Here is a 21,032-nt window from a genome sequence, read left to right as displayed (position 1 = left end):
CTTATAAGAGATTTCTTTTTCTCATTAAATATTTTAAATGTCCAGAAAAATATGGAGAATATTAGTTTTATCAGATATTAACATTTTGATGTGTTTGCTTTATATACATATTTGTACATTTATATATATATATATATATATATATATATATATATATATAAATTTTTTTTTTCATATTTTTTGTGTGACTAAGCTCAAGAAACCTTGCTGTCTGGTCACTACTCTCATGCCTAGGACAGTGCCTGGACTGTTAGGCATCTCCTTCAGCTGCCTTCTCACTCTTTGCCCAGATGTCGCAGAGAGACAGCTATGGAGCAGGGAAAAGTATCAGGCTAGGTTCAACCAATGATGCAAATGTCACTTAGTAAGTACTAGGCCTGCAGGGAACTTTTAGTACCTGACACAAGGTAGGACAAATGAATTCAGAAATAACTCCTACAGAGACCAGAACATTCTCTTTGCATTTGCAGAGCCACAGAGTGGCTGGTTATCTGAAGTACTCATTGGAATGAAATTTAAGGAGCAGAGTTGGTGCGGCACTTTCTAAGCTGACAGGACAGTTGAACAGCTCAGTAGTGGGAACAGAGTTTGATTAAAACTAGATAGTTAATGGGGCAGGGGATGTAACTCAGTGGTAGAGCACTTTACTAGCATGTGGAAGGCCCAGGGTTCCATCTTCAGCCTTGCCAAACAGCTTTCTTCCCCCAGTTTAGGACCTCCTGAAGACTCTTCAGAGGGGAGAATCAAAAGAAGAACACAGTGGCCAGAGAACAGGAACTTTTACTACATATCAAGGGAAACACAGGCTCTTAATTAATGATGTAGAATAAAATACAACATGAAAAAACTTCCCTTCTGGAAGGAGACTGTGATATTGTGATACAGTAAGAAATATATATTTGGCCTCTGCTCCTTGTTGTAGCTCCTAAAACCCTTGGAATCTCTAGTGATGAATACCTTTTGTATGCTAATGAGGTAATTAGTGACTGGGGTCCCTGGGTAGTTTCAGGAGGGAAACTGGTCACCAGAATGAAAAACACAGGATTAAGCATTGGGGTTTTCAGCAAGTCTACCCCTACACCAACCTCCAGAGAGGGAAAGGGGGCTGAAAGTTCATCTTGATCACTAATGGCCAGTGATGTAATCAATCACACCTATGTATGGAAGCTGCCATAAAGACTTGAAATGACAGGGTTTGGAGAGCTTCCAGATGGCTGAATGGAGGGTGGTGTCCCCATAGAGGCATGGAAACTCCGTGCCTTACCCTAAGCATCTGTTTTAGTCAGTTGTTTTTTTTTTTTTTTGCTGCTGTGACTAAAGAATCTGACCAACACAACAGAGGGGAGGAAAAGTTTATTTGAGGGCTCACAGTTTCAGAGGTTTTAGTCCATAGAGGGCTGGCTCCATTCCTCGGGGCTCAAGGTGAGGCTGAACATCATGGTGGAAGAGGGTGGTAGAGGAAAGCAGTTCACATGGTGACCAAGAGGCAGAAAAAGAGACTCCATTCTCCAAATACAAATATATATCCAAAGCTATGCCCCAATTCCCAAATCCTCCAGCTACACCCTATCACTTCAGTTAACTATCACTTCAGTTAATCCCATCAGGAATTAACTCACTAATTAGACTAAGGCTATAACCCAATCATTTTTCCTCTACACCTTCTTGCATTGTCACACATGTGTGCTTTCTGGGGACACCACATCTAAACCATAACAGCATCTCTTCTGTCTCGATGTTCCTTTATGTGATGATGGATATTCCATCATCATTTGTGATGTCCTTTTTAACAAACCAGTAAGCATTAAGTGTTTCTCTGAGCCATCCTAGCAAACTGACACCCAGGGAGAGGGTCTTGGCAATCTCTGATTTATAGCTCATTGGTCAGAAGCATTGGTAAAAACAACTGGGGCTTGTGACTGGCGTCTGCAGTGGGAGGTAGTCTTGTGGGACTGTACCTTTAAGTGGTGGGATCTGATATCATCTTCAGTCGGTAATGTCACAGTTGCATTGGGGGACACTCAGCTGGTGACTGGTGGAGAACCACTTGCCACACATCTGCTGTCAGAAGAATTGTACTGAGTAATGTATGAGAGCAGAAATAGCTCTTTGTTTTTTTCCTTCCATACAGACCATCCTAGATTAAAGTTTAGTTCCCTCTCTTTCTGGCCGTGTGGCCTAGCGTAAGACACTTTTTTCCTCAGAACTTTACTTCTTATGGGAGTGCATGCTCACTTCGGCTATGAGAGGTGAAGGTGCAGTTGGGTTCTTGCCCAGGCATCCCATTCATCTTCAGAGGGCCTCTTGGCTATGGAAATTTGAAACAGGCAGCTAAACGATTTTGGTTAGTCACAAATGTACAAAGTGACTTTGCGTATATGAGGTCGTATATAAATAAAGTGCCACTGGTACACAGCAAACCCACCCTGCCCACCAACTCTACTTCTTCCAGTGTCTTGTGAAAAAGCCCACCATCCTCTCAGTCATCTGGGCAGAACAAGGGAGTCACCCACCATTCCTCTTGCCCCAGTATCCTTCCTGTCAGCAAGTCAAGTCCATTTACCCCTTATCTCCATTGTTCTCTTATGCTCTCAAGCCTTATCACCTCCTGGATTTCTACTGTAGCCATCTGCCTGCTGCTCTCTCTCTTCATTCTGTCCACCCAACTGCTGTCATAGTCCTCTTTCTGAGCTGTGTGGGTGAACATGGTAGTCCTCACTTAAATGTGTTTGTGGTTCCTGTGGCCCATAGGGGAAATCCCGGGTACCCTCTTCTGCCATGATGTTCAGCCTCACCTCGAACCCCGAGGAATGGAGCCAGCCCTCTATGGGCTAAAACCTCTGAAACTGTGAACCCTCAAATAAACTTTTCCTCCCCTCTGTTGTGTTGGTCCCTTGTTGTGCCCCCTCATCCACCCTTCCTGTTCTTGTGATGTCTTGCTGCCTGTCTTACAGTCACTTAGGATGCCCCCCTTTACTGTTGTAGTTGCTTCTCTTTCTCTAGACTTTGCTCTTTGCTGTTTCTACTTAGCTGTTTGGATGCTTAGCTGTTTCCAGAGTGAACTTGCTTGAGGACATGGCCTCTTTTGTTAAAAAAAAAAAAAGTCTCTTTCTTAATTGAGGAAAGGGAGGAGGGACAGGAAAAGGATAGATTGAAATTGACCAAACTGCTGTGTACATATACTAATATGCCACAGTGAATTTCACATTTATGTATATCTATAAAGCACTAATATAAAAATACAATATAAATAGAAGGAAGACCAGTGGAGTAGAGGAGGGGCAGAGTGGGAGGGAGAAGGGGAAAGAAAGGGGAAGTACTGGGGACTGAAATAGAGCAAACTGTATTTCCTACTTGTATGATAATATCCAAATGAACCCAATAGTATGCATAACTATAATGCATTAATAAAAAAATGAAAAACAAAACAAAAACCCCCTTTCTCTTTGTGCCTAGCTTGGTGTCTGACACATAGAAGGCTCTTGAAAAGATGAGTAGAATATAAATGGGTAAGAAACAACCCTTTTCTCTTCTTGCAGCCAGGAGGACTGAAGCTGGGTAACAGATTCATCCTCCCTCACCACCTTCTATCTCCATCAATTCCAGCACCTGCTCCAAAGTACAGCTGTAATGGAAGAGAAATATATTTGGCTTGAAAGGGGCATTTGGGATGTGATTAAACTGTATTCAGCCTCCCCTTCCTCCCCATGCAGAATAGCATAAATAACACCTTCTATTTGCATTTGTATTCTCTTGAAGTGCTTCTGCAGACATGATCTCACCTGGCTCATGTCACCATCTACCCTGAGTGGTAGATGAAGGACAAGATTATCCCCATTTTATAGATGCAGAAAGGGAGATACAAAAAGATTAAAGAAATCTGCCCAAAGTTAGTGAGTTGTTTAGTGGTGGAAGAGGCTAGATTCTAGGTGAAGTCCCCAGCTTTTTCTCTTCTTTCTTAACCTACAGAACCAGGTTACACCAAATTGATGTTTTCACATTTCATCATCCAGGGGAAAATTTGTAAAAGCAGTTGTGTTGCAAGAGTTTTCTTTCAGTGTGTTAACTTTGATTTTGGGTATTCCTTTTCAACTGTTAATTTCCCTAATCCTTCCTCTGTTCTGATTAAGTGGTCTGTCCGCCTGGGTTCATTTGGCTGGAATAGCTCTGCCTATTAAACAGTGTTTTGAGACCCACTCTGGACAGAGAGGAAGGATTTATCACATTTCAATTGGTTAACCTGGGAATATTACTAACTTCAAGCTATTTTCCTGCTTCACAAACTAATAAAGTGACAAGAAAAAAAATCTCAGTACTTCTGACATTGTGTGATTGTATAGTTTCATTTTGTTAACTACTTTAAAAATGACATGGCTTCTTCCATTCTAGAATTCAGTCTAAACTTATATAGGACAAGAAAATGGCTCACCAGCATCCAATGATGGTAATTTCCAGGAATTTCTGAATTTTGAAAATTGCAACTTTTGAAGTGGGCTATGGCGGGGAAACTATTCCTGCATGTTTTATTAAATTCTGTGCTCCTACCAGAGAAGATGAAGGCAGAGTGAGGTTGAAAATGCCAGGGAAAAAAACCAATCAGGACACAGCCAAGATATTGAGATGCACGCACATTTTGGACGGTAGCCTTTTTGTTACATTTTTTTTGGCAGTCACTCAGTCAATCTCTTGAAAATTTTGTTTTATCGGTTCTCATTTTTCTTGGCTCTTTTAGCATTTGAGTCCTTGAGTTATTTTGAGGACCTTGCCTGTATCTTGGCTTCCAATGTACAATAGAGGGGTGTTCTTGGTTGCCTACCTTTTCTCTGTCTTGGCTACTTCTGCCACCATCACCTTACCATTCATATACGTGGGTGCTTTTCACTTTATTTTGTCTTCCTGGGCATTTGTGAAGATGTATTTTATTTTGTCCATCACTGGGTATTTCTACTTATTCGTCCTGTTGTATTTTTAGATTCAATATCTTAAAACAAAATTGACCTAAGGCAGGAAAAGACCTTCAGAATCATTTTCTTTGCTGCCTCATTTTAGAGATAGATAAACTAAGGCTCAGGGAGATGATGTGACTTGCATTATTCCAGAGTCTTGCACTTGGTGAGCACCTGTCGGGGTCTCTGTGGCTGCTCCTTCCACTGACTCCTGAGGGTCTCCTCTCCCATCATTGTTCCCTCTGCAAGGAGCTTCCCAGCTATTTGCCCTCACTTTTCACCCCTTCTCCACATGTGTCAGATATCTAGTCATTTCATCAAGGCAAACCAATTCTTTATAAGTTTTAAATGCTATTTTTTTAGTAATTTTACAACAGTAAAATGAATTTTTGGAGGGAATATAGTTCTCAGTTTGGGCATATACTAATATGCTGTGTATGTAAACTAATATGCCACAGAAAACTTCACATTTATGTATTAGCTGTAACAAGAATACCAGAGACTGGTTGGCTGAAAAACCAGTCATTTATTTCCCACAGTTCTGTAGGCTAGAAGTCTGAGATCAAGGTGCTGACCAGCATGGTTGATTTTTGGGGAGGATTTTCTTTCTGGTTCACGGACTGATGTCTAATTTTCTGCTCACACGGTGCGTGCGCGCACACTCACACACACACACACACAGAGAGAGAGAGAGAGAGAGAGAGAGAGAGAGAGAGAGAGAGAGATCATCTCTCTTGTCCTGTGTTTTCTTAAAGGGTACTAATCCCATTATGACCTAAAGGCCTCATTTCCAAATATCATTACATTGAAGATTAGGGTTTCAACATACACATTTTGGACATTCAGTCCATAGCAAGTTTTGTGAATTTCAGTATGTGCGTTGATTCATGTTACCATCACTATAAACAGCATATGGGATAGTCCTATCATCTTCCAGATTTTCTGTCTATGTGTAGTCAAACCCTCTTTTTCCCTGAACTCCTAGAAACACTGATCTGTTCTCTGACTTTATAGTTTTGCCTTTTCCATAGCATATAAATAGGATCATAGAGACTCTAACTTTCTTAGATTAGGCTTCTTAGTGTAACACACTTGAGATTCAACCATGGTGCTGTGTGTTATCAGTGATTTGTTCTTTATTATTACGAAGTGGTATTCCATCGTGTGGACCTACCACAGTTTGCTTACCCTCTCACACACTGCATTCACACCTGCAAGGTGTGAGAGTCCTACTTGATCTGCAATTTCGTCAGCATTTGATATCACTGGTTTTTAAAGTTTAGCTGTTCTGATAGGTGTGTACTGGAATCTCACTGTGGTTTTGATTTGCATTTTCCCAACAATTAACAGGCTTGTTTGCCATTTGTGTATCCTCTATTCATTATATTTGTTATGCTTGTTGTTATTATTTTGAAACCATCTTGGCATTTTTTTTTTTCATATCAACATTGTTGTCCACCTACCACAGCATATTCCAAAGGTCAAGGCACCAATCTAGGCACTTTTTTTATCCCTACAAAATCCTAGGGAGATTAGTCATTGTTTTCTTTTCATGGTAGAGAAATAAAGATCCCATAAAGATACTTGAGTGCCTGCCATGTTCTATGGGCCAGGTACTAGTTCTGTGACCTTGGGCGAGTCATTTAATCTCAGAGAGTCAGTTTCCTTATGTGCTAAATGGGGATCTGTAATAAATATTTACCTGAGGGGGTTGAGTGATGGTTTTTAAGGAAGAGTTCAGAAAGTGTGCTGAGCAAAAGGTCTAGCTCTGAGTGTATGCCACTGGGTTCTCAATACTTGTTCTGAGGTGGTTTCTGCCCCTTGTAGTTTTTTCTCTCTGAAAAATTGTCCCTGATGGGCTTTTGTTCTACTCTGGATCAAGTACCAGAGACATGGGATCCAGCCTTTCTCTTTTTCTGTGTGGCTCACTAATGGCTTACATCAGTTGATCAATAAAGATGGGATTGGAGCAGTTTTGCAAATCGACTTAAAATGCAGCAGTTGTTGTTGCTCTCTCGTTTCTCCCTAAATGCAAAAGGATGGTTTACTGTGATTTCTGGTTGCTAACCTGGGTGTTCTGTTCCTAAATGTACATCATACCTAATTCTAGGTATGGAAAAGGGCTACTATTGAGGAACCTTTTCTCTCACAGCAGTGGTATATGTAGTGTTGCTGGAATTTTTTTTTCATATATTAGTCATTTAATCATTTTTTTTTATTGGCCAGAGAACTTGGGATGATTTCCAGGAAACTGGAAATACTTTGAAAAGATGCTGCTATTTGAAGTAAATGCTTAAGATTTTTAAAATTCAATAATAGAAAAGTTAAATGAGCCAAATGTTTTATTTTGAGTTCATTCCAGCTCCAATGTTTACATGAAAAAAAATGTCTGACTTTTACTAATATCATAAAGGGTTGATCTAGTTGGCATGGTTATTTCATTTAGGGGAGGGTGGAATGAGGAAGTCATAATATTAGTTAAAAAATGATACAAGTATGGTCCTTTAAAATTCGTCAAATTATTCATTATTAAATATGTGAGACTTTATATTTGGAAACAAATTCTTAAAATTAACTCTCTGCTTATTCCTGCTTGGTAGCTTCACTTAATCTTTCCATTGTGAAGCAGGTATCTGATGCCTTCTGTGTGCCAGGTGTTTTTTATGTGTTTTGTCTTTTTAATCCTCACAGCACCCCTTGGAAATGAAGGATATCTCCATCTGATAGAAGGAAACCTTGTGCTCTAGGGATCTGCCCATTGTAACTCCAGAAGGCTGTGCTGTCAAGCCCAGGTGTACTTTTCAGCTCCCATTCCATTTCTTTGAGCTTAGGATGGAGACCTGGTGGCTACTGCTGCTGCTCAGCACACCTTCCCCAAGTATAGCCTCTGCTTCCCTCAGGGGTCTGTTTCCAGGGCCTAAGGTCAACACTTAAGTGCAACATGCTCTGAGATTAGGTACTAGTATGTAGCCTAGATAGCCCACAAAGGCCCATTGTAGAAAGAATATGAACTTTAGGGATGTGTTTCAAGTGGTCTCCACCACTTAATTTTTACTGCCTATGTGATTTTGGCCAAATTTCCGTAACTCTTAGAGCCTAAGTTTCTTCATCTGAAAAATGGGAATACTACATTCCTGATACAGATATGGGGAGAATTAGAAATACTGTAATAGAGCACTTGACAAATGCTTAGCATGTTGTAGATGGTTAGTAATTGAAGGCTTCTATTGTTGTCACTATAGCAAGACTTTTTGGGGAACTGAGAAGTTGCCCTGAGTAATGGTTAAAAATGTGGACTCTGGGCTGGGGTTGTGGTTGAGTGGTAGAGAGCTGGTCTCGCACGGGTAAGGGTTGGATCCTCAGCATCACATAAAACTAAATAAACAAAATAAAGATATTGTGTCCTTCTACAACTAAAAAAGTATTAAGAAAAAAAAAAAAAAAGAATGTGGACTCTGGAATACACTGCTTGGGTTCAAACCCTGGGGTGGCCTATCAGCTATGTGATTATGCACAATTTCATTGCTTCCTCTGCCTCTGTCTGCAAAATGGGCATAATAATAGTTCCTACCTCAAAAGGCTAAATGATTTTGAAGAGACAAATAATTGTTGAGCAGTTGAGTTGAAATGGCCTCATTAGGTGCCTTTTTGTGCCACTGTTCTTTTTTTGATACATGAGCTACCTTGAAATTTTTAACGTTTTCTTTCCTTTTTGCCCTAAATGACAGAATTTCTCATTATTTGTATTTAATGACATTTGCTATCATCTTTTTTACTAGAAATCCTGATTAAATTATAAAAATTACTAAGAAATTGGATTAACTTTAAATCTACAAAGGACATCGTTTTGTAAAGAAAATACAGAAGAATTTTTTATAGAATTACTGCAAATAAAACCAGTTATAGTAAATAACAATTTACTATATATAAATAGTATAACTTACTATATATAAATATAGTAAACAACAATTTCTTTTTATAGTTAAAAAACAAAAAAAAACAAAACCATAACCAGCTCTCTGTTAAAAAGAAGCAACCATTGTTTCCTGGAGATGACTTATTCTCCTGCTTGAGTCTTGAATTTGGCTGGGCTGCATGTGAGTTTATTTTCTTTCCCTTCAATATGATAGCAATAAGGTGGAATGATCGTATGTTAATCCACAGGAAGAAAATAGTCTCTGAATTTACCCTAGGTCTCGAAATCAAATCTGACTTATACCCGTGGGCAGTGTGTGGTGTCGGCTGGGTCTGTATCATTGTTCTGAAGTTTGTACTGATGTTCTGTGACTAATATGCTCCAGCTGTCTGGGTCACTGCTTTGGAGTACTGTTTATTTGCAGTAGTGATGCTGCAAAGAGGAAAGGCTTTCCCTTTTGTTGGTTGAAAGCTTTCCTTGTAATTAGTAAAACAAGCATGCCTCTTATTTGGAGAGAGACTGGAAAGGCGGCTAAAGAGTCAATTGTACACAACCACTTTGAAAAACAATTTGGCAATACTTGGTGGAGTTGAACATGTACAATCCCAAGCCCTGCTTTCCTCTCCTAGGTATATACCCTGCAGAAACTCTTGCCTGTGTGTACCAGGGAATAAGCCCTAGAATATAAATAGCATATTATTCAGAATAGTAAAAAATGGAAAAATCCCCAGAGGATCCTCAGTGGTAGAAAAGAGCTGGAGATTGCAGGTATGTTTACACCAGGAGAGCTAGGTGGTGGTGAAAAAAATGAGTGAACTACAGCCACATGAGTCAATAGGAGTGAATCTCAAGATCAAAATTGCAAGGGAAGAGGCAAGTCTTATAAGAATATGGGCTTCTAAGCTTATTTCCAGTATAGGCTTATTTTTATTAGATTTAAATTAGGCAAAACATAACAACATACTGAGAACACATATGTGGTAAAACCCTAATGAGGAACAAAAGAATAATTGTCTCAAAATTCAATGGTGAATCTTGGTGGTGGGGTGGTGGTGAAGAATGAGTGGGGGAAATGCAGTCAGGTAGGACACACACGGGGCTTCCAAAAACAAACCAAAATCAAATGCCAACTGGATATTGAGGATTTATTCTATTGTTCTTTAAGCTAACATGTTATTATATTAGTTATCCTTGCATAACAGATTACCTGGAGTCTTTGTACACACTTCATGTGTGTCTGTGTGTAGGTCAGGAGTCCGGGAGCAGTTTGGTCAGGTAGTCTGATTTAGGGTCTCTCATGAGGCTGTGGTCAGCAATGAGTGGGGCTCTGCCTCCAAGATGACTTATAAGGCTGCTTCAGAGGGCTGGATTTCTTGCTGGTTCTTGGGAAGATACCTCAGTTCTTTACCACCTTACCTGTCCTCATATCACCACAGTCAGCTTCCCTCCCAAGACAGAATAAGACGGACACTATAAAGTCTTTCAACCTAGCCTTTGAGGTCTCACTTCACCATTTCAAAATATGATGGTTTTTACACATGCCAGAGCTATTCAGTGTGTAAGGGGACTGGCTAGGAGAATACAGGAATACTGGAGGTGGGGATCACTGGGGGCCATCTTGTAGTTATGCACTTGAAAATATATTTCACAATAAAATGATTTTAGAGATAAACTAAATTGGTAAGTTTATTTCTTTATTAAATTTTTTTTTTAGTTGTAGTTGGACATAATACCTTTTTTTATTTATTTTTATGTGGTGCTGAGCATCAAATCCAGTGCCTCGTACCTGCTAGGCAAGCGCTCTGCTGCTGAGCTACAACGCAGCCCCAAGTTCATTTTTTTTTTTAAGAGAGAGGGAATTTCAATATTTATTTTTCAGTTTTCGGCGGACACAACATCTTTGTTTGTATGTGGTGCTGAGGATCGAACCCAGGCCGCACGCATGCCAGGCAAGCACGCTACTGCTTGAGCCACATCTCCAGCCCAAGTTCATTTTTTTGATAGTAATGTTATAGACATTCAGTTAGATGAGAGTTACTGCTAATAGTGAATGTGCCAGAAGTGAATGGGGCAGAAGAAATGTCAGTGATATAAAACCAGAGTGGCATGAGTCTGTGTGACAGAAATATGCCTGTTGCGGGACATCAGGAAACAAACCTCAGTAATACTTGTACCAGGAAATGTGATATAGAAATGGGATTATGTGTGCCTAGACTTCATTTTGCCTGTGCCTACATCTGGTGAGTCTGGGACAACTAATTTTGAAGAGAATTCTCCAGAACAAGGGCCATTGTGATATTCAAATCCCTGCTTTCTCCCAAGACCATCTTTCATAAGAATGGAGAATCCATCTTCTTTCCCCACTTCTACAGCCAAGCTGGAAATGATCTAGGCACCTGAGGATAGGTGTTTAGCTTAATTCATGAAGCTATTGCTTTTTACTCCACAACATAAATTTGTTTTAATAGTAACAAATTTTAAATTCTTTATTTGTTTAAACTTCCCCCACCAAAATCTTGAGTAAGAGTGATGTTTCTGGAAAGTACTTCATGCATTTCCCCTTTATTTTGTGTAGCTGAAGGCATTAGCTGCATGGTAAGTATTCCTGGGGGGTCCAGTGTGCCCAGTTTGTGAGGTGGTGAGTCACATTGTCTCTCCTTTGTAGATCCCAATGTCCTTGGAACAGGTGTTCCAACCTCCAGGTGAGGGAGCAGCCTGATGAGGGTCTCTGGCTTTTTAATCATACTAACAAGCTGACATAACAGGACCAAAAACCCGGTGCAGGGGCTCCCTGACTGGCTTTCCTCAGGCTTTTGTCCCCCCCTCCCTCGCACATGTTAAACACAGAGATAGAGATATCTTCCAGACCTTGTGAGTGCAGAATTTTGGTGATTAACAAAGTGCCTCTTCAGGCCATCATGTAGTGACACTGCCTCCTCCCCTACAGTTCTGGTGCTGTTTTTGTCTTTATTTGTGGCGCTGTTTCTCTGCTTTTTAAATTGTACTGTATTTTGCATTATAAACAAATGAAAGTCCTCAATAGCAAGAGAGAACCGCCTGTGGTTATGGCAAAGATAAAAACCAATAGGCGTATGATGTGATGCTTGCTTTTTCACTTCAGTTGGGCAATGGTGCTTTTATGAGAAAGAAGGGAGAAAAATGAAGTGCATATGTATATATATACAATGCCAAAATTACATTAAGGTTATTGTGTCTACAAAGGAAGTATACTCACTGGTAATAAGTATTGTAATTGGCAATGACGGTAGTATTAGTGGTACTATTAAGATGATTATGAATATATACTCTCAGAAAATAAACTGTAGCCCATACCCCCATTTCTCTTATGTGAATATGTTGTTTGGCTATTTGGTGCTGGGGTTAGTTTTCATGTTGGTGGGGTGGAGACATTCCATATAGTCAGACAGATCCTGAGCCTGGGTAAGCAGGAGTTTCCTTTCTGCTAATACATTATCTTTGACACTGGGCTGCCTTTTCTGGATCACAGGATCAGTAAACTCTGCTTAGGGCTGTGGGGAGGATCGAATGTACTAGATGGTGCCAAAGCAGGAGTTATGGTGGTAGCAGTCTGATTACACATTTCAGGCCATAATGCCTCCTTGCTCTAGAGCATGTGCTGGAGTGTATAGTGTGCTGGATCTAAACACTTTTGCCTGAAAGGATTTGGGGTGGTTTAGCCATTTCAATGTGGTTTTAAGAGGGTCAACTGGATGCCTTCTAAGTATGGTCTCAAATCCAAAATCAGAGGGAAGCTCAGGTTCTTCTTGTGCCAGTTTTTGTTTGAGAGAATATTTGGGCTGTGTCACTGCCCTGAAGTTATGTGAATTAAAAGAAATTCTCTGCAACAAACTTGCAGCTCTGACACAAGGAAGACCTGAAATGTGGCACGATGACTAAAGTCAATAGCAATGTATTACATGTTTGAAATTTGCTGAGAGTAGATCTCATTACACATTCGTGGAACGTACTTTCCACAAAAAATGGATGTGTTAATTAGCTTTATTATGGCAATCATTTCACAGTGGAAAAAAATATATAAAACATCACATTCTATATCCTAGATACATGCAACTTTTATTTATCAATCATATTTTAATAAATATTAAAAATGAAGTTACTGAGATACTACTTTGTTCTGGAATTTCCTGATTGGGTGAGGCTGATTTATCACATTCAATATATGGTCAGTCTTTTTTCTCTTTTCACTTCTCTCCCTGTTTTAAAAAACGTTACAGCAGTATTTTAATCTAGATGCTTGCTATGTATTAAGTACATTTTATCAACTGAAATAGCACTAACAATAAAAATCCTTGGTGATAGCATGTTGTTTTGCTGCTTCTTGCAGGGCGAAGAAGGCGGCATGAGCGACCCCTGAATGTGCATTTGGGCATATTTAGCCATTTGGTTTTGATTAGGAGAAAGAAGACGGCCATCCCTGTGAAAGGTAAAAAAAAAAAAAAAAAAAAAGAAAAATTATATGCAGCTTTTTACTATTAGAATTTTCAAACATACTGAAGAGTTAAAAAAATGTACAGTGAACTCCTATGTACCTACTACCATTAGATTTAATAGCTATTAGTATTTTTGCTACCTTTTCTTTGTGTGTGTGTGTGTGTGTGTGTATGTGTATGTTTTATACTTTTTTTTTTTTGGCTGAAATGTGTGAAAGTAACTTACAGACATATGAATTTCTCCCAAATGCGTGGGGCCATAATTCCTAAAAATAATAATGTTCTCCCTTGAGAGATATTTTAGGATATTCATAAACTCTGTGGTACAGAATTATTTAAATAGCTTCTAGTGAAGGGTCTAACTTTGAGTTATGTTCCCTTCATAGTTGATAAAAATAAAGTCAGACTAAAAAATTTAAACAGATTTAATTAATGGACAGATAAAGCAGTATGAATTTGTTTGATATAAGAAACATGAACATGAAGGTGTGAAATTTTCCTGAGAGAGAAGGATTCCATACTTTTTTCATTCCCTGAAATCTGCCTATCCGGCCCCTATGGATGATGTTTTTTGGTTGCGTCAGTGGATTTGATCACTGCCTTTACCCCATTCTGATCAGCATTCTTAAGTACACCAGTCCCTGTGATCTAATGTGAACAAAGGTCTTAAATGATTTTTTTTTTTAAATCTAAACTTGTAGGAGAATGTGGGAAAATTGTGAGTGGTGATATGAAATTGAGGTTTATATATTTAAACCAACATTAGAGAATAAAATTAGAGCAAAATTAGAGAGAACAAAAATTAAAACATTAGAGAGAGTTAAAATGATTCCCAACTTGACTACCTGAATTGAAATTTTATATAGAATCTAAAAGATGTGTTCTGCAATGATTGCAGTTCCTGATCATTACACATTACAACCGATTACATGACCAGTTAGCTGCGATTCTTGCAGGGTGGCTGTTGACGGTTGTACATTCCAATCTCAGTGATAGTTTATTTATGATACCTCTCTCAAGTGTTCCCTGTGTGTTGAAACATTGTTTTGTTTCTTTCTATATTTTGAAGCATTTCTTTATAGACATTTATGAACTGAAGTTGCCCATCTTTAGCATATTTTAAAAGAAGTCTAAGCGAACCATTTAGGGCAACAGTGGCTTCTTCTACTGTCCTTTTTCAATTTGACTAAAAGGTTAATGATGGGGCTGGGAATGTGGCTCAAGCGGAAGCGCGCTCGCCTGGCATGCGCCGGGTGCTGGGTTCAATCCTCAGCACCACATAAAAATAAAATAAAGATGTTGTGTCCACGAAAAAACTAAAAAATAAATATTAAAAAATTCTCTCTCTTTAAAAAAAAAAGGTTAGTGATATCAATAAAGGTTATTCAAAGGAAACATTCAGAAGGAGCTGTGTCTGGAATCACAGGTAGCTTGGAATGATCTAGGTTGCTTTCTCATTCTTTGGCCTCTGTATGGTTATGCTTTGAAAAGTTGAGTGAGCAGGGAAAATGATGGATGAAGGGAGGGTTTATGGAGTCCAGTATTGCCTGGGTCATTTAGGTAGGCGATATTTAAAAAAAACAACAACCTTTTTTTGAAGTATAACATGCCCACAGAAAATACACGCAAGTATGTAGCTCAATCTCATTTCACAAATTGAACACACCTGTGTGACCAGACCAGCACCCAGGTTAAGAACATTACCAACACAACATCATTCCTCCTTCTAGACACTACCCTGCTTCCTCCAAGGAAAACTACTGCTTTGATTTTGAGAGTGTACATTAGTTTTGCTTGGGTTTCTTTTGCCCACATGTCTGTGTGTGTGTGTGTGTGTGTGTGTGTGTGTAAGTGTGTAAGTAATACATAATGCAAATTGTACTTTTTTGCATCTGTTTTTTCTAAATTCAATAATGTATTAAAAAGGTCACTCCCTATTGTTGCCTATAGTTTTGGATTGTTGATTTTCATTGCTGTAGAGTGTTCTATTGTAAGAGAATAGTATAGTTTATTTATTCTGCTAGATATCTGTAAGTATATGGGGCACCCTCTACCAGAAATGGGGATTAAACAAGATTTTGTCCTCACTGTGGTTACAGTGGAGGTGATCTTAGGTTTCCAACCTCTGCCCAGCTTCTGCTGAATATGAAGGAGATGTTCTAACTTCTGATAAGAGAGCAAGACACATGTGCAAGAGACGTGTATGGTTTCTTCAGTCCTGTCATGATTTCTGCTGCTCTTGCTATGACTCACCATGTCCCTTTCACTTTATTCCCTGCAGGCACTAGTCTTCTGTATTCTCGTCTGCCATTCTTACTCTCTGTAGCTCTTCTGGGGAGACTGTGCCATCAAGGAATATTTAAAGCTCAATTTTACATGTTAGAGGAGGGCAAAGAGTAGAAGGTTGTGGGCTTGCACTTGAGGAGCCCATGTTGGGGCTGTGTCTTCACAGTTATGGACGTGGGCCACACTCCGGGAAACCAGCTGTGCTGTAGAATTCAGGGATGTAAATGCACAGACTTAGATGGGGCCTGTCTGGTGATAGGACTGAGATTATCAGGGAGTGATGGGCAGCTGTGGAATCTGGATATATATTCTCTGGCCAAATTTTGACCCAACAAAGCATGTTGGGCAGAATTTAGTGAGTTTACCAATTTCTTTCCCTTTTTAATTTTTTTATTCTAATTTGTTATATGTGACAGCAGAATGCATTATAATTCATATTACACTAATGTAGAGCACAATTTTTCATATCTCTGGTTGTATACAAAGTATATTCTCAGGAGAGTTTAACAATTTCTAATCTTTAGGAAATAAAGGGTTATTATAGAAAGTGTTCCTCATGAGATTTGGATGTTTCTATGGTCAAATTCTGTTTTTGTAAATAAGGTCTTATTCAAATACAATTGTGCTCATTTGTTTACGTATTGTGCTATAACAGTAGAGTTGAATAGTTGCGAAAGAGACCAGGATTGAGTTGTTGGAACAGTGACCATATGGCCCACAAAGCCTAAAATATTTACCATCTGGCCCTTTACAAAAAACTTTGCCAGCTCCTGCTTTACTTCATAAAAGAAGAACATAGTAATCATAACCTCTGTAGTCATGTAATAGATTGAGCCCATTAAATTTATGTTAATATCTTTATTCATTCATTCATTTATCCATTTATCTATCCATCCATTTATTCAACAGATATTTAGAGTGCCCATTAAATTTTATGTATAAAATGGTGATAACTAGATAAATTTCTTACCTTATGAAATTTATGTAAAAATTTTGACTTATGAATTTGAAGTTCCATTCTAGGATTGTGTTTTCTATTAATTGAAATGAAAGAATAATATGGAAATAGAAGTACCAGATCCTCAATTTTAAACTAATATGTCCATTGTCTTCATTAGTTTTATAAATTTGATTAAACACTTATTCCCTATAATTTAATGGGTACTTCAGTGATGAGTTACGTAGTGTTACATACATACCAACTACTATAGTTCTGAGGGTCCTGATTATTTACATGTGGTAACTCTGACCTGCCTGAGAGCAGCCTTGTTTGAAGAAGGGCTGAAGAGCATTTGAAGTGCTTATCCAAAGCAGGCCAAATAGACCTCTAATTGTATGCTAGTTTAATAATAAATAATAACCTCATCAGAAAGAACAGTAAACCAAGAAAATAAAGTTTGGAATGTACTGTAACAAATTTATCTCTATTGGAATGCTTATCTGTTTGTGTACTCAAGGTCATAAAAGATTATTTCTGCTTCAGAGAAGTCTATAGGAGGCATATAGGAGGAAAATACAGAAACATTTGTTACATTTTTCTAAGTAATGTGCTTTTTTTGGAGGGGGTTACTGGGAACTGAATTCAGGGGCACTCAACCACTGAGCCACATCCCCAGCCCTAGTTTGTATTTTATTTAGAGACAGGGTCTCACTGAGTTGCTTAGCACTTTGCTTTCCTCCTGCCTCAGCCTCCTGAGCCACTGGGATTATAGGGGTATGCCACCATGCCCTGCAGAAATGTGCTTTTAACATCTTTTTAACCCATTTCGCATTTTCATATGTGCTCATATATGTTCATGGGTGGACACTAAGCTTTGGGTGACTTGCCTGTTCTTTGCCCCAAGATTGTCTTCAGATCAGCCCAAAGGAAATAGTCAAATCATACCAATGAGCCATCATAAGCCATGAAGGCTGCATGACCTTTTAGCTCAAGAGGTCTTATAGGAAATGAGGTTGGACATTTATTTGGAAGTTGTAGTTGCAGTTACTTAGCTGTGTGTAATAATTCAAAGGTGTAAAAATGCATCGCCCGGCTGTCAGACATCAAATGGAATGAATGCTTTTTGCCACCATTTGAGGCAGTGATCTGCATGGGGGTGCTTTCCTCTGAAGTCTCAGACTCCTGAAGGAACCACAGAGAGGGATTATTAGCTAGTGCAGTGAATCAATGATTCAAACTCCAAACTGGTTTGTTTTGTGGCTGAATTTTGATAAATGAAGTTTAGATATAGTTGATTTGCTTGAGGAAGAAGAAATGATTTATATCTTCTATGGTTTGGATAAGGTTTGTTCCTGAAAGATTCATGTGACAGAAACTTGGTCCTTAGTATGAAGGACAATGTTGGGACTTTTAAGAGATGGGGCCTGGTTAGGTCAGTTGGGGTGTCACCCTCGGAAAGAATTGATGCAGTTTTTGAGGGAACCTGGTTGGTTCCTTTGAGAATGGGTTGTTGGAAGGGAGCCTGGCACCTTTGCTGGATCCCTCTCCTGGATGCGCTCCTCATCTCTCTTGCATGTGCTCTTGCCATTGTGATGCCATCTTCTATGAGGCCATTGCCACAGATAGGCAGATATCAGTTTCATGCTTTTAACCCTTCAGACTCTTTTTCTTTACCAACCATCCAGTATCAGGTATTTTGTTATAGTAATGAAAAATGGACTAATACAGTATCCATTCACATCTCCTTGTATTTTATAAAATTCGATCCTATTTTAAATTTTTTTTTATTTTTTTTGTTTGTTGTGCTAGAGATCAAACTCGGGTCCTTATACATGTTAGACAAGCACTTCACTGCAAACTACATCTCTAGCCCTTTTTGAGTAATTCTTCTTTATAATGGTTTAGGTTTAGAAAAGAGATAATAGGGCTGGGGATGTGGCTCAAGTGGTAGTGCGCTTGTCTGGCATGCGCGCCGCCCTGGGTTTGATCCTCAGCACCACATGTAAATAAAGATGTTGTGTCCGCCGAAAACTAAAAAATAAATATTAAAATATAAAAAATAAATATTAAAAAATTCTCTCTTAAAAAAAAAGAAAAGAGATAATAATTGAAAAGACCAAAAGAAAATAAGTATTACAGTTACTTTACCAAGCTGGAAACTGCAAACTTTACCCTTTGGTTAAAAATAAAGTTTTCTGAAACAAATTTGATGACGAACCAGATCACTTGTCCTGTGTTATTAGAAAATGTGGATCTTCTGTTGTCCATAATATGCAGTTATCTTGTCAAGAACTCAGAAGTCTTGATTTGTCAAAGCCATCTGATTGAAATTTATCAGTCTTTCAAGTTTTATTTTCAGGAAGGGAAAAGTACTGAAGTACTGATACATATAGCTTAATAGAAAAAAATATGTTTTAGAAAGAGATCAGGATGATTTGCTTGGTTGCAAGTGACAGAAAACTCTGTTCTTAACATCTTTAGTGAAAAAACTTATCAGCATATTGAAAGTCTAGGGATTGAACTGCCTTCAGGTGGGGCTTGCCTGGGGCTCTAATTGATGTCATGAGAATCTGACTTAACTGTGTGTTCATGGGCTGCAAATGAAAACCTCCACCAGCTTCAGGTCCAATCAAGTGCTCATCCAAGATAACACATTCCTGGACATAATTTGCCATGCACCTAATGCTGGATCAGTCATTGTGCCGCTGGCTTGTTCTGATTTGGATTGCCTGGTTTATATTGTTTACCCCTAGAGCCTGAGGTCAGCAGGAGAGGAAGCCTGTGGAATGGTTCCCTCCAGAGGTAAATCCAGGTAGTTAGCAGGAAGGCCTGAAAGATTTATTAGGTAGGAAGAATTAAGAAATGATAAGGAACATGGATTCTGGAATCAGACTGGGTTCCACTATTAGTGGAATGAACTTTTGACTAATTGCTTAACCTTTCCGTGCCCCAGTTTCCTCAACTGTGCTATGGGGATAAACACATTTATCTTATAGGTTCTGGGAAAGATCAACTTAATGGATATTTGTGGGGCACTTCAGATGGCGCCTCATACATACTAATCTCACTCTCCCTTGTTATTGTGGTTGACCTTTAAAACAGCTTTGCCAGCAGAGGAGTGAGTATACTGACCTCTGCATTGACAGCTGGGTCATGTGGGCTGTAAGGGTCAACACTGTTAGGTCCTGACTTCTGCCCCAACCCCATACTTGCCTCTGTGTTATGACAGTAGGGCATGTGGGTTAATAATGTCAAGGAACCAGAGATGAAAAGACCCACAGAAAGTAGACCAGCTTCATAAAAGTACCTGAACACACCTACATTCTATCAGTAAGTTGATCTTTTGGCTTCCCATGTGAAGAATGCCCCCTGGTATATTTAGGGGAACATTATTAGGCCAAAATTCACAATGCCATTGTTCCACCCTGGTGGAAATATGCCTGGGTGGGACATTCAGGCATATCTTGGTTGGCACTCACTCACTTGGGAAGTGTTTGCTGGTTTAATCACATTCAGTATTCTGAGCTTTAATAAACACAAAGATTTTTGTGGTGGGAGGTGATTTGAACCTGTCAGTGTGGTGAGAGGATGTAATCACTGACTCAGAAGTTTGCATTGTTGTGCAATTCTGTTTCCAAGGCCTTTAGCCAGTTCTGTCTAGAAGTAGATACTACCATCCTTTTTAAGAGTATTTTCCTACTGGATATGATGCTGCACTCCTGGAATCCCACTGACTTGGGAGGCTAAGGCAGGAGGATCACAAGTTTGAGTTTCAGTTGGATAACTTAGTGAGACTCTGTCTCAGGCTTGGGAGTAGCTCAGTGGTAGAACTCTTCTGAGTTGAATTCCTGGTACCCTCCCCCCAAAACCAACCCCCCCCCCCCAATGAAACAAAACAAAAAAGCTTAATGAAGGAGGCTTGGGACTCAGATGTTGATATGACCCAGACATCTAGGGAGGGTCATGTTGCTTTCTGAGGACTATGACAATAATTTCTTTGTATTTACTGTGGACTTAAGATATTGGTGGCTCGAAGTATCAGTGTGAGTAATCCATGATGCACCTCGGAAATATGCAGCTATAAAGCAAGGAAAAATTTAGCAGAAAACACAAATTTGGCTCTTCCTACTGTGCTTTTGAGGAAAAATGGGGCTATTCAGTATTCACAAAGCTTGCTTCTTATCCAGACCCACCCGCTTCATGGCCTGACAAACTGCCCTGCAGATGCAGTTTTCTTCGCCAGTGTGACTGTGCTCCGGCTGTGGGAGCTGCTCAGATATTTCTTGAATGAATAAACCTATCTGAACTATGTCTTTTCCTTCCTTTTCAGTTCCTTTTGACAAAGACTTGTTTACCACGTGGATGTCTGAGAATTTCAGCTAACTTTTGTCTGAACACACCACATTGTTTTTATTGACTCTTTAGATGAAGATGGCAGTGTTTGAGTATTGATTGTAGCAGCTGGTTTTACA

At 39.2% G+C, this 21,032-nt stretch overlaps 1 protein-coding gene across 11 annotated transcripts in view; it reads left to right on the top strand.

Moving 5' to 3' along the window:
- The window catches only part of Sgms1 (sphingomyelin synthase 1), a 295,435-nt gene that overhangs the window by 30,843 nt on the left and 243,560 nt on the right, over window positions 1-21,032 (top strand). For 8 of the 11 annotated variants that reach the window (XM_058583226.1, XM_046456771.2, XM_046456765.2 and 5 more), the window contains exon 2: window positions 13,229-13,327. The exons of the other annotated variants lie outside the window; for them this stretch is intronic. The gene's annotated coding sequence lies outside the window, so the exon portion shown is untranslated. The remainder of the gene's footprint in view (window positions 1-13,228; window positions 13,328-21,032) is intronic. 11 annotated transcript variants of the gene reach the window in all.

Source organism: Marmota monax, unplaced genomic scaffold, assembly GCF_021218885.2.
Source record: "Marmota monax isolate L192 unplaced genomic scaffold, Marmota_monax_Labrador192_F-V1.1 WCK01_AAM20220418_F8-fsc00166, whole genome shotgun sequence".
Taxonomy (NCBI): Eukaryota; Metazoa; Chordata; class Mammalia; order Rodentia; family Sciuridae; genus Marmota; species Marmota monax.
The sequence above is the reverse complement of the archived record's forward strand: the minus strand, read 5'-3'. Positions and strand labels throughout refer to the sequence as shown.